This window comes from Bison bison, unplaced genomic scaffold (genome assembly GCF_000754665.1).
Source record: "Bison bison bison isolate TAMUID 2011002044 unplaced genomic scaffold, Bison_UMD1.0 scf7180017864473, whole genome shotgun sequence".
Lineage (NCBI taxonomy): Eukaryota > Metazoa > Chordata > Mammalia > Artiodactyla > Bovidae > Bison > Bison bison.
This window is the reverse complement of record NW_011495034.1, coordinates 5,272,673-5,286,298: the sequence shown is the minus strand read 5'-3', so window position 1 is coordinate 5,286,298 and position 13,626 is coordinate 5,272,673. Positions and strand designations below refer to the sequence as shown.

General features: G+C 40.1%; 1 non-coding gene across 1 annotated transcript; it reads right to left on the bottom strand.

Moving 5' to 3' along the window:
- Positions 1-11,518: 11,518 nt before the first annotated feature.
- TRNAE-CUC lies at positions 11,519-11,590 on the bottom strand. The gene has a single exon. It is a non-coding gene; the product is annotated as a tRNA-Glu (tRNA).
- Positions 11,591-13,626: the final 2,036 nt, after the last annotated feature.

Here is a 13,626-nt window from a genome sequence, read left to right as displayed (position 1 = left end):
CCTGTGGTCATGTATGGATGTGAGAGTTGGACTATAAAGAAAGCTGAGCACCGAAGAATTGATGCTTTTGAACTGTGGTGCTGGAGAAGACTCTTGAGAGTCCCTCGGACTGCAAGGAGATCAAACCAGTCCATCGTAAAGGAAATCAGTCCTGGGTGTTCATTGGAAGGACTGATGTTGAAGCTGAAACTCCAATACTTTGGTCAGCTGATGTGAAGAGCTGACTCATTTGAAAAGACCCTGATGCTGGGAAAGATTGAAGGTGGAAGAAGAAGGGGATGACAGAGGATGAGATGGTTGGATGGCATCACTGACTCAATGGACATGAGTTTGACTAAACTCTGGGAGTTGGTGATGGACAGGGATGCCTGGCATGCTGCAGTCCACAGGGTCGCAAAGAGTCGGACACGACTAAGCAGTTGAACTGAACATTCCCAAAGTAACTATGGGGTGTGTGTGTGTGTGTGCGCTAGCTGCTCAGTCATGTCCAACTTTTGTGTCCGACTCTTTTGCGACCTCATGGACTATAGCTACCAGGCTCCTCCCACAATGCAGGCAGATTCTTTACCACCTGAGCCAAGTATGGGTTCAATTCAGTTCAGTTGCTCAGTTGTATCCGACTCTTTGCGACCCCATGAACCGTAGCACGCCAGGCCTCCCTGTCCACCACCCCGGAGTTCACTCAAACTCATGTCCATCAGCTCGGTGATGCCATCCAGCCATCTCATCCTCTGTCATCTCCTTCTCCTCCTGCCCCCAATATCTCCCAGCATCAGAGTCTTTTCCAATGAGTCAACTCTTCGCATGAGGTGGCCAAAGTACTGGAGTTTCAGCTTTAGCATCATTCCTTCCAAAGAAATCCCAGGGCTGATCTCCTTCAGAATGGACTGGTTGGATCTCCTTGCAGTCCAAGGGACTCTCAAGAGTCTTATCCAACACCACAGTTCAAAAGCATCAATTCTTCGGCGCTCAGCTTTCTTCGCAGTCCAACTCTCACATCCATACATGACCACAGGAAAAACCATAGCCTTGACTAGACAGTTACTTGGATTAAATGTGTCTGAATGAAACACATGAGTCTAGGGCGCCACCTTGTGGTTTATTTTCACATTTATAATTTTCAATCTTCCCGGAACTTTCTGTTAATACTTGACCAAAAAAACCCATTAAAACTATAGCAGCAGAGAGGAGTGGAATTTTTGGTCAAATAAATAATTGCTTTCATATCATTATCCCAAAGACTTTATTCTAATATTATCATCCATTCCTTTTTATTTTAATTAGATATTGAACTGACAGAAAAAAAGTGTAACATATGTATGTTATAAATAATCAAATAAAAACTAATACTTGTGTACTCACCACCCAGATCAGCACTGCCAGTGCTTAGAAAGACTCCTGTGTGCCTGTGCACCTCTCACTTTATCCTTTCTCTGTTTTCTCCATTAACCAGGCATACCCACTACCTTGTTTTTATGTATAGTTTACCGTCCATGTACCTATCAGTGTGGCTTCCCTGATGGCCCAGATGGTAAAGAGTCTGCTGCAAAGCAGGAGACCTGGGTTCGAACCCTGGGTGGGGAAGATCTCCAGGAAAAGGAAATGGCACCCCCTCTAGTATTTCTGCCTGGGAAATCCCATGGACAGAGGAGCCTGCTGGGCTACAGGCCATGGGGTCAGGAAGAGTCGGACTCAACTGGATGACTAAGCACACATGTATATACATATCATTAAGCAATAGTTTGCATTTAGCATTTAAAACATCATATGAAATGATATCATTCTGTATTGGATTTGGGTTTGGAATTATACAGTATTTTTCTGCAATTCATCATGTTGATAAGAAAGGCTGTGACTCATTTGTTTTCACTACTCTGTAGTATTTCACAATGACTATACCACAATATATCTAGAGGTTGTACTCTTTTTTTTTTACCTTTTTATTTTCTACTGGAGTATAGCGATTAACAATGTTGTTAATACAATAAAATTAACAATAATTAATAAAACATTATTAACAAAATTAACAATTAACAATTGTTAATTAACAGAATTAATTAACAAAATTAGTAAAATAATAAAATACAGTTTCTGTTGGAGCATAGCCGATGAACAATGTTGTGATAGTTTCAGGTATTTATGCCAAAGGAATTCAGCCATCATATACATGTATCCATTCTCCCCCAAATTCCTCTCTCATCCATGCTGCTGCATAACTAGTTCTTCTACTCTTGATGGATATTTAACTTGCTTCCAGTTTGGGTCTATTATGATGGTGCTACTGTGAACATTCTAGTATGTATCCTCTGGTGCTCACATGAAGATTTCTCCCAGGAGTTTGAATTGCTAGGTATGAGAACCTCCAAATTTACTAGATAATAAATTATTTTTCACTTATTTTATTGCACCAATTTATATTCCTACCACTAGTGTATACACATTTCAGTTCAGCGTCTTTAAAAGCGCTTAATATTGTTAGGTTTTCCTCCAGTTTTTATACTTTATGGGTATAAACTGAATCTCTTTTGTTTTAATTTGCATTTCTTGATGACACAAGAAGTCCATCCTTTTTTCAAATGTTTATTGATGACCCATGTTTCTTCTGAAAAGTGCCAGTTCTGATTTTGTGCCTCATTCTTTAATTTATCCACTCAAGAATCATTTTAATTGCTGCTATGTGCCAAGTACTGTCACTGTTTAGAGGATACAAAGATGACTATGATAATCCAAGTCTATGCCCCAACCAGTAATGCTGAAGAAGCTGAAGTTGAACAGTTCTGTGAAGACCTACAAAACCTTCTAGAACTAATACCCAAAAAAGATGTCCTCTTCGTTGTAGGGAACTGGAATGCGAAAGTAGGAAGTCAAGAGATACCTCGAATAACAGGCAAATTTGGCCTCGGAGTACAAAACGAAGCAGGGCAAAGGCTAATAGAGTTTTGCTAAGAGAATGCACTGGTCATAGCAAACACCCTCTTCCAACAACAGAGGAGAAGACTACACATGGACACTACACATATACCAGATGGTCAATACTGAAATCAGATTGATTATATTCTTTGCAACCAAAGATGGAGAAGCTCAATACAGTCAGCAAAGACAATACCAGAAGCTGACTGTGGCTCATATCATGAAATCCTTATTGCCAAATTCAGACTTAAGTTGAATAAAGCACGGAAAACCACTAGACCATTCAGATATGGCCTAAATCAAATCCCTTAACAATTATACAGTGGAAATGACAAATAGATTCAAGGCATTAGATCTGATAGAGTGCCTGAAGAACTATGGATGAAGGTTTGTGACATTGTACAAGAGGCAGTGATCAAGACCATCCCCAAGAAAAAGAAATGCAAAAAGGCAAAATGGCTGTCTGAGGAGGCCTTACAAATACTTGAGAAAAGAAGAGAAGCTAAAGGCAAAGGAGAAAAGGAAAAATATAAGCATCTGAATGCAGAGTTCCAAAGAATAGCAAGGAGAGATAAGAAAGCCTTCCTCAGTGATCAGTGCAAAAAAATAGAGGAAAACAACACTATGGGAAAGACTAGAGATCTCTTCAAGAAAATTAGAGATACCAAGGTAACATTTCATGCAAAGATGGGCTAGGTAAAGGACAGAAATGGTATGGACCTAACAGAAGCAGAAGATACTAAGAAGAGGTGGCAAGAATACACAGAAGAACTATATAAAAAAGATCTTCACAGCCCAGATAACCATGGTGGTGTGATCACTCGCCTAGAGCCAGACATCCTTGAATGCAAAGTCAAGTGGGCCTTAGGAAGCATCACTATGAACAAAGCTAGTGGAGGTGATGGAATTCCAGTTGAGCTATTTCAAATCCTAAAAGATGATGCTGTGAAAGTGTTTCATTCAATATGCCAGCAAATCTGGAAAACTCAGCAGTGGCCACAGGACTGGAAAAGATCAGTTTTCATTCCGATCCCAAAAAAAGGCAATGCCAAAGAATGTTCAAACCACTGCACAATTGCACTCATCTCACATGCTAGCAAAGTAGTGCTCAAAATTCTCCAAGCCAGGCTTCATCAGTATGTGAACCATGAACTTCCAGATATTCAAGCTGGATTTAGAAAAGGCAGAGGAGCCAGAGATCAAATTGCCAACATTTGCTGGATCATGGAAAAAGCAAGAGAGTTCCAGAAAAGCATCTATTTTTGCTTTATTGACTATGCCAAAGCCTTTGACTGTGTGGATCACAACAAATGGTGGAAAATTCTGAAAGAGATGGGAATACCAGACCACCTGACCTGCCTCTTAAGAAATTTGTATACAGGTCAGGAAGCAACAGTTAGAACTGGTCATGGAACAACAGACTGGTTCCAAATAGGAAAAGGAGTACGTCGAGGCTGTATATTGTCACCCTGCTTATTTAACTTCTATGCAGAGTACATCATGAGAAATGCTGGGCTGGAAGAAGCACAAGCTGGAATCAAGATTGCTTGGAGAAATAGTAACCTCAGAGATGCAGATGACACCACCCTTATGGCAGAAGGCGAAGAAGAACTGAAGAGCCTCTTGATGAAAGTGAAAGAGGAGAGTGAAAAAATTGGCTTTAAACTCAAAATTCAGAAAACTAAGATCATGGCATCTGGTCCCATCACTTCATGGCAAATAGATGGGGAGACAATGGAAACAGTGCCAGACTTTATTTTCTTGGGCTCCAAAATCACTGCAGATGGTGACTGCAGCCATGAAATTAAAAGACACTTGCTCCTTGGAAGAAAATCTATGACCAACCTAGAGAGCATATTACGAAGCAGAGACATTACTTTGTCAACAAAGGTCCATCTAGTCAAAGCTATGGTTTTTCCAGTAGTCATGTATGGATGTGAGAGTTGGACTATAAAGAAAGCTGAGTGCCGAAGTTCAAGAAGTTCAAAAAGCTGATGCTTTTGAACTGTGGTGTTGGAGAAGACTCTTGAGAGTCCCTTGGACAGCAAGGAGATCCAATCAGTCAGTTTTAAAGGAAATCAGTCCTGAATATACACTGGAAGGACTGATGCTGAAGCTGAAACTCCAGTACTTCGGCCACCTGATGCGAAGAAGCGATTCATTGGAAAAGACCCTGATGCTGCTTAAGGTGGAAGGCGGGAGGAAAAGTGGATGACAGAGGATGAGATGGTTGGATGGCATTACCTACTCAATGGACGTGAGTTTGAGTAGGCTCTGGGAGTTGTTGATGGACAGGGAAGCCTTGCGTCCTGCAGTTCATGGGGTCGCAAAGAGTCGGACACGACTGAGCAACTGAACTGAACTGATGACATAGAGCCTGTCCTCATGAAGTGCCTGACTTTCTATCACTTCATTGCCTTCAGGGATCTAACTAATTATCAAGACCAAGAAAACAACAATAATTTGAAGCACAATTCTGTGATTATCATTTTAGAAGACAAGTATGTTTTATGAACTCTGACTTCAAGGAATTTACAAAGTCATAACTTACACAGAACAATAGAAAATTATTGGAAGTACTATATATTATTGTTATATATTATAAAAATTGAGAGAATGTAATGAGCAGAAAAAATAATTGATCAAGTGTGTCCATAGTTGAAACAAATTGTTTTTGTTTTATGTAACTAATGTAAAAACATTTTTTTATATAGCCTACTCATTAAAGGAGGAAAATGAAAAAAAAAAAAAAGAACCATTTTTATTTAAGTCAATAATAGTGATTTACATGGAGATGTGGCAAAGATTAGTTTTAATTAAATAAAAATTAAACTGAAGAAAAAAGCACTTTCACAAATCAACATGTTTATTCAAAAATTGCAAGTATGCTGTGTTTTCTATTAAACTTATTTCTTGATAAGATTTCCCCAAGTTTTTAGGGAATTTGGTAGCTTCCAGTAAGCAGCTGCTAGAGTTGACTCTAACTAAAGTTGTAATATGTAGAGTTCAATTGTACATTTGAAAGAGAACCTTAAATACTTTCTTTTTCTTTCTATGGAACACCCCCATGAACCACCCTATTTGTAAAGACTGCTCCAAAGAACACTCCGTAGTATGACCAGAAAATTGGTTGTCACTAGAGAATCTTAAAGAATACACAACTTAGGCTGGGCAAGTCCAGGTTGGAATCCTGGTTGCCTGACATAATTGTGGACTTTAAGTTACAAACTTTCTAAATTTCCTAAACTACAAACCAAGGATTATTATGAGAATTGATTCTAATATTGTGGATAAAGTGCTTAGTTCAGCATTCAAAACCATAACTTACACATAACTTAATAGCAAATTATTAAACACACTATTGTGTTAAATATGTCATAGAAATTCATAGAAATAATTTAGAAATCATCTGAAAGAACCTAGTAGCAATAGCCATTATTCAGGATGATGCAGTTGAATTCTTTTTCTACTTTCTGCTCTCAGTGAAAATATAAAGGTGTGATTCATAAAAAACGTATTATAAGGGGTTAGGTTTTAAGTGAAGATCCTGCAACCTACTTGGCTCAACTGATCAGTTAATTCATTCATTTACCACCAACCATATGTCAGGCACTGTACTAGATGCTGTTGGAAGTCCCCCAGCCCTGCCCCCGCACCCTTGGTTACTTTCAGACATCCTTATAATTTTAGAATTTGTCAGCCTGAGCCAAGGTCCATCTTTGGGTGAATGATGATTATTTAAAGAAAGCAATTTGACAGAAATACATCTTTTGGTATACAGCAAATAACCCTTGCTATGTTTTGTGCACATTAACTAATTTCTATTCCTTTACCCTTAAGAAACCTCTTCATATGTGGAGTATTTCTGCAGACAGTCCTTCAGCTTTTCCCCACTCTTCAAAAAGCAAGAAATGGAGTAAACCATCTCTGCAAAGCAGCAACGTTGTGCTCTGTGTAGGTTGTGTGTTTTTTATTTTTTAATTGGTGGAAAATTGCTTTACAATGTTGTGTTGATTTCTGGCATATGACAGTGTGAATCAGTCATAATTATATATGTATCCCCTTCCTCCTGAGCCTCCCTTCCCTCCCTACATCCCATCCCTCAAGTTCATCACAGAGCACCAAGCATGCTCCTTGTATTAATACGGCAACTTTCCACTATTTTACACCTGGCAGTATATATATGTCGATGCTACTTTCTCAGTTCTCGCCACCCTCACTTTCCCCTGCTGTGTCCACAAGTCTTTTCTCTACTAGGTTCATCAGTATCATTTTTCCAGATCCATATATATGTGTTAATATCCGATACTTGTTTTACTCTTTCTGACTTACTTCACTCTGTATACGAGGCTTCAGGTTCATCCACCTCACTACAACTGACTGACAATTTTTCCTTTTTATGGCTGAGTAATATCCCATTGTATATAAGTACTGCATCTTCTTTATCCATTCATCTGTCACTGAACATCTAGGCTGCTTCCGTATCCTGGCTATTGTAAATATGTGATATTTTTGTGTCTAAATCACAATATCATGTATAAAAACTGACAAAAATAGCAATAAAATAGATAAAATGCAATTAAAATGATTCTAACCATAATCAAAGAAAATAAAATTCCATTAAAAAATAAACCAAGCAAGAGAAATGTGCTGTTGCTATCAGTGACTACCCTACAATCTCCAGGGTCTTTCTTCTTTGACTTCCTTGATCCTAACTTATCCTGACTCTGCTCCTTCAGAATTTCCTCTTTATTCTCCCCTAGTTAGTCCTGCAAACCTCAGCTCTTCTTTTTTGCTGCATTCAGTCTCTTGGTGTGCATCTCCATTCTTGAGTGTTCCGTTCTCACTTCAAAGCTGAGTCTCCTCTGAATCTATCATTAGTCAAAAAAATGTCAACCTACGTTCAGGACAGCTTCACTTGAAGACTTCTCTTTAGTCCAAACCCAAAGGCAACTTGACTTCCTGCTGTGCCTCGATCCGAATCAGCACCCTTTCATAGGCCATATCAAAACCTTAGTCACTTTCTCCTTTGATTCCTACTCAACTGTGTTAGACAGTCTTACTGCCCTTTCTTATCTATGCCTAGATCAGTGACTGACAGGGAGTGAAAATTTCGTAAGTGCTTGCTAAACCAATGAATGAATGGATGACAACAACTCTGTGAAGTGTGCATGGGAGCTAGTAGCAACTCCATTGTGCAGGTAAAGATCCAGAGGCTCAGAGAAGCTGAGTCACTCTCCCAAGGTAGAGTGAGTGAGTGAGTGAAGTCGCTCAGTCGTGTCCAACTCTTTGCAACCCCATGGGCTGTAGCCCACCAGGTTCCTCCGTCCATGGAATTTTCCAGACAAGAATACTTGAGTGGGTTGCCATTTCCTTTTCCAGGGGATCTTCCCAACCCAGGGATCGAACCTGGGGATCCTTCATTGGAGGCAGATGCTTTACCATCTGAGCCACCAGGGAATAATCAAGATAACTCAGCTGCTATTGACAGACAAGATTAATTCAGTCTCTGGCTCCTGAACAGGAGTGCTTTCTGTGCTTTCCTAAGACCTCTCTGTCTTCTCAGTATTTGCTCTTCTGTGACATCTAGTTGTTGATAGGTTTGCTGTCTCTTTCTAACACTAGTTCAGACCTTCAGCATGTATTGCATGTGTGTGCTAGTGGCTTCAGTCGTGTCCGACTTTTTGCGACCCTATGGACTGTAGCTCACCAGGTTCCTCTGTCCTTGGGATTCTCCAGGCAAGAATAATGGAGTGGATTGCCCTGCCCTTCTCCAAAGGATCTTCCCAACCCAGGGATCGCACTTGTGTCTCTTAGTTTCCACATTGCCAGGCAGGTTCTTTACGACTTGTGTCACCTGGAAAGCCCCATTTAAAGCTATGGCCTCCTAAATAGACTTACTTCCTGTGGTCTGGCTTCCATTGATCTATGCAGCACCCAAAAGCCATGTCTTACCACGGGTCTTTGCTTAATTTCCTTGATAATTCTCCTCAACATTTCCAACCTTTCTGCAATATCCTATTCTCTTCATTGCTACTTCCTTCTTAAATTTCTTTGATCTGCTTATAAACTCTCTTACTGCCCCTTTGGTGTTTCCTTCATAGTATTCTACTTCTTCCCATTCTCCTATAATATATTTTCACTTGGTTCATTCCTTGGTTTTCTGTCCTTTTTATAGATTCTCTTTTTGAAAGAGAGCCCACATCTTGTCAAACTTCTAAGCTAATAGCTCCAAAATCCCTTACCTTCCTAAGTGCCTTCCTGTTTTTCCAACCACCATTTAGCTGTGCTGCCTCTATTGGGATCAAAGTGGACTTACTTCTTTTCTGAGTCTGTTTCCCCACCTCAACCTCCTAATCACATTTCAGGCCACTCCAACTTTACTAACCACACAGAACACAACTTCCAGAGCCATTACTGCTTCCTCCCTATTATTCTTAAGCTTTTCTGTCCTGTCGAATACCTAGGCTTGTTGCATTCCCTTTGTGACTCTGTAGCTTGTCTTCAACCCACTCCAGTACTCTTGCCTGGAAAATCCCATGGGTGGAGGAGCCTGGTAGGCTGCAGTCCATGGGGTCGCTAAGAGTCAGGCACGACTGAGTGACTTCACTTTCACTTTTCCCTTTCATGCATTGGAGAAGGAAATGGCAACCCACTCCAGTGTTCTTGCCTAGAGAATCCCTGGGATCAGGGAACCTGGTGGGCTGCCGTCTATGGGGTCGCACAGAGTCGGACACAACTGAAGCGACATAGCAGCAGCAGCAGCAGCAGCAGCTTGTCTTCAGGTCCTCCATAATGTGGTTACACTAACCTGCCTGACCTGGACCTGCACTGTTCCCTGGCACAGGTGCCCTTCTATGGCCAGCCTGGTGCAGCCACCCTTGGTGTAGATGCCAGGCTTTGGAGCTCCTAAGGTTAAACGCTCCCTTTCTCAGGCTTTCCAGATCCTCTAGGTTATTTGGTTAACCAGTGTTCAGTTCTATTTTCATTCTTGTATCCACTTCCTTCTCCCTTTCCTCACCACGTACTTCAATTATTTGAAGTACCTTTGTTGTTGTTTAGTCACTAAGTCCTGTCCCACTCTTTTGCGACCCCATGGACTGTAGGCCGCCAGGCTCCTCTATCCATGAGATTTCCCAGGCAAGAATACTGGAGTGGGTTGCCATTTCCTTGTCCAGGCGATCTTCCCTGCCCAGGGGTGGAACCTGTGTCTTCTGCATTGGAAGCTGGATTCTTTACCACTGAGCCACACCACACAGCAAACTGTTGAGAAACGGTGCCTTTGTTGTTGTTGTTGTTAATGTCAACAATAATAACAAATATATTTGTGTCTTAAATCCTTCATGAAACACTCCTTAAACCCTTCTGCTTTTTCCAACCCCTGGGCCAAACATTTTCATCTTCCAAACCAGTCTCAGCACAGATTAAAGGTAAGTAAGACAAAGCTATGAAACTCCAGTACTTTGGCCACCTCATGCGAAGAGTTGACTCATTGGAAAAGACTCTGATGCTGGGAGGGATTGGGGGCAGGAGGAGAAGGGGACGACAGAGGCTGAGATGGCTGGATGGCATCCCTGACTCGATGGACGTGAGTTTGGGTAACCTCCTGGAGTTGGTGATGGACAGGGAGGCCTGGCGTGCTGCGATTCATGGGGTAGCAAAGAGTCAGACACGACTGAGCGACTGAACTGAACTGGACTGAAGACAAAGCCATAGGAGCTGTAATCAAGCTCTTAGTTTATTTCTATGCTACTGTGAAATTTCAGGCTTAACATGAAATGGTTAAAAAAAAAACAAAACACAGTAGCTTAAAAAATAGCAAAGGTTAGAATGATTTTGAAATTTCTAGATTAAAAAAATGTAATGTCTATATATTAATAGCACCATTTTATCTTCTTTTTGATGCCAGCGTTTCCATATTTTCTTTTGTGGAACCCCAAGAGTCTTTCTTTGCCTATATGATAAATCTATAGGCAAAGAATTTGTCATATTTGTGTGAATGTCTTTGAGAAAAGTTAAAATAAAACAGGTAAAATAATTAACCATAATGATTAGGTAGAAGAGTGGTAAGAGGAAATATAAAACAATTACTTGGTAATTAACCAACAACATCCCTCAAAAAAGATCTTAAAGGAGAACAGGATAAGAACAGTTCAACTATATGCAATCTACAAAACACATAATCCAAATATATGAAACGTGACTCTTAGTATGATGTATAATAGAGAGAATCCCTCCTAAAATTATTTTCCTCCTCTTCTTAGTCAAAGGAAACTCCAAATGAACAAGGCTCAATGAATTAATGTTTGTATACACATCCAAATTATCTTCCAAAGCTGGAAAATGCAATTTTATAAGTGGCTTAAGTTGTCTTTAGAGTATTTTAGAATCAGAGATCACTTTGTTGTTTGATTGCAATTATCTGTTAAAAGGTATGGTGTATTTTAAGTCTTAGGTTTAGTAATATAAAAAAAGAAACGGATTGAATTTTTATAGTGGAAAAAAAATCGGTAACAACTATAGTGGGAGAGAAATCAGTAACTCGAAATAGCAATAACGGGGAGAAAAAAAAATTCAGTAACTCGACTGCAAGTAAGAAAACACATGCTTCCCTGACCGGGAATCGAACCCGGGCCGCGGCGGTGAGAGCGCCGAATCCTAACCACTAGACCACCAGGGAACTTGACTTTGTTTTCACTCCTGGCGTATTTGGTTCTTTAAAAGTCTCTACGTAAACCGGACCAATGGCGGGAAAGATTGTTGACTTTAAACCCTGCCTACTTCTTTCTTGTTTCGGATTTCAGATTCTGAAACTACAGCAAACTCTCAGCGCTCTTAGGCTAGCTCCGCGACGGCTCCCAAGGCTGGAGACTCCAAATCGAATCCTCTTCGGACTGCCACGCTGCAAAAGACGTCCTGGGATTGTATTCCAATTACATGACTTGTAAATATCTATACCTGGACAATGTTAAAAGAACTGTCCAGAACCTTGTATTTGCTTTATTATTTTCGAAGTCATTTAGCTCCTCCTTCTAAATCTAATCTCTTTAGGTATATGTCTTTCTGTCTTTCCTTCTCACGCAGTTGTTAAAATCCCACTACATTTTTTACGAAATGGAACATTTGATTGCCGCGGGCGGAGAGCGTTTCCCGGTATAGAGCTCGGTGCGACCCTGCACACGACCTTGGCACAGAGCACATGCGGGGTAAACGTGGACGATGAAGGGCTTCGTGGCCTTTTAGGACGCGACTGTTTTATTTATTGGGGAGTCAGATTAACGAAGCTAGGACGGCTGCGGATGTCTTGCTTAGTGAAGAACCCGGGCCTGTACACTCGGGTCCAAGTAAACCGTTTTGCACTGTGCTTCCATTGCCTCCTATTTTTCAAACTGTTATTATCTGGGCAGTTACTTCACTTCTTGTTATGTCGAGAAAAGGCCAGGGAATGATGCAATTACCAAAGGAATCAAGAAACCTTCCAGCGCAGCCTCAGTTCAGAATCCCTCATGAAATAGGAGCAGAAGGCAATCGCATGTAACTCAGCTTTGAAAGTGCCAACCGTTCAGTTGGACTGATGTAACCCAAGAGACCCCGCTCCGCTGCAAGATGGAAGGAGGCTTAAGTAAAACAGATATAAATCTGTAATGAACTTGCTCGCAACATCCGGCGCCGCTGTGAATTACAGCCTTCGCCCATCACCGTAGACTTCAGAATTTGTTCTTGTTTTCAGCAATTCAGAAATGGAGTTTACATTCTTGATAAAATTTGTCAAAAATTATTTAATAATACGCAAACAGGAAGATTAAAATGACTTAATAAATAAAGATGGAAGCATCACCAGAAGAAATTTCTAAACGTAATCACTATATTTTAGATGGGACCCACACTCCTTTCCTGTATCAAGGAATTTTTCGGAAATCGGGCGCTGTAGGTGGAGCCCTTAGTCTTAATTGGGGATTTTCAGAGCTTACAATGTTAAGTATCTGGTTTTGGATAAAAAGATAAAGCAGATAGTACTTTTAGAATAATTTTAAGTTGTATTAGGTTTGGTGACAATCTTGTACAAAGCGGTAGAAAGAGTACAAGAAACATCATCCCTCTTTCATCTTGTAATCACTCCACGTTTTCTGTCCAGAGCTGACCATTGTTAACAGTTTCTTCTGTATCCTCCTGGAAATTGTCTGTGCTATTTTAAATTGTTTTTATTTTATATTTCCTAGAAATATCTATTTCTTTCTCCTCAAACTTTTTATCTTGAAACATTCCAAACCTACAGAAAACTGCAAGTATAGAACAATAAACACACATATACCCCTTCATCCATCTTGTGCTAATTTAGTGGTACCAGCATCCACTGTGTGACTTGTGCGATGAAATGTGATTAGTAAGAGTTGAGGTGTTCTATAGTTGTTGAATGAATACTGGATTTTTAAGCCTTTGTATGGAAAAAAATGTAAACACTCATTAATAGTTGAGTATATTTTAAATGCTAATTGAATATATGAATTAAAATATTATTAAAACTTAAATTATTAATATTATCTTTATTTTTTGTTTTTAATGTAGCTGATGAAATATTTAAAATTATATTTATAGCTTGCATTATATTCTAATTTATAGTACTAATCTAGATTCAACAGTTGTCAATATTTTGCCCAAGAAAGCAATGGCACCCCATTCCAGTACTCTTGCCTGGAAAATCCCATGGACAGAGGA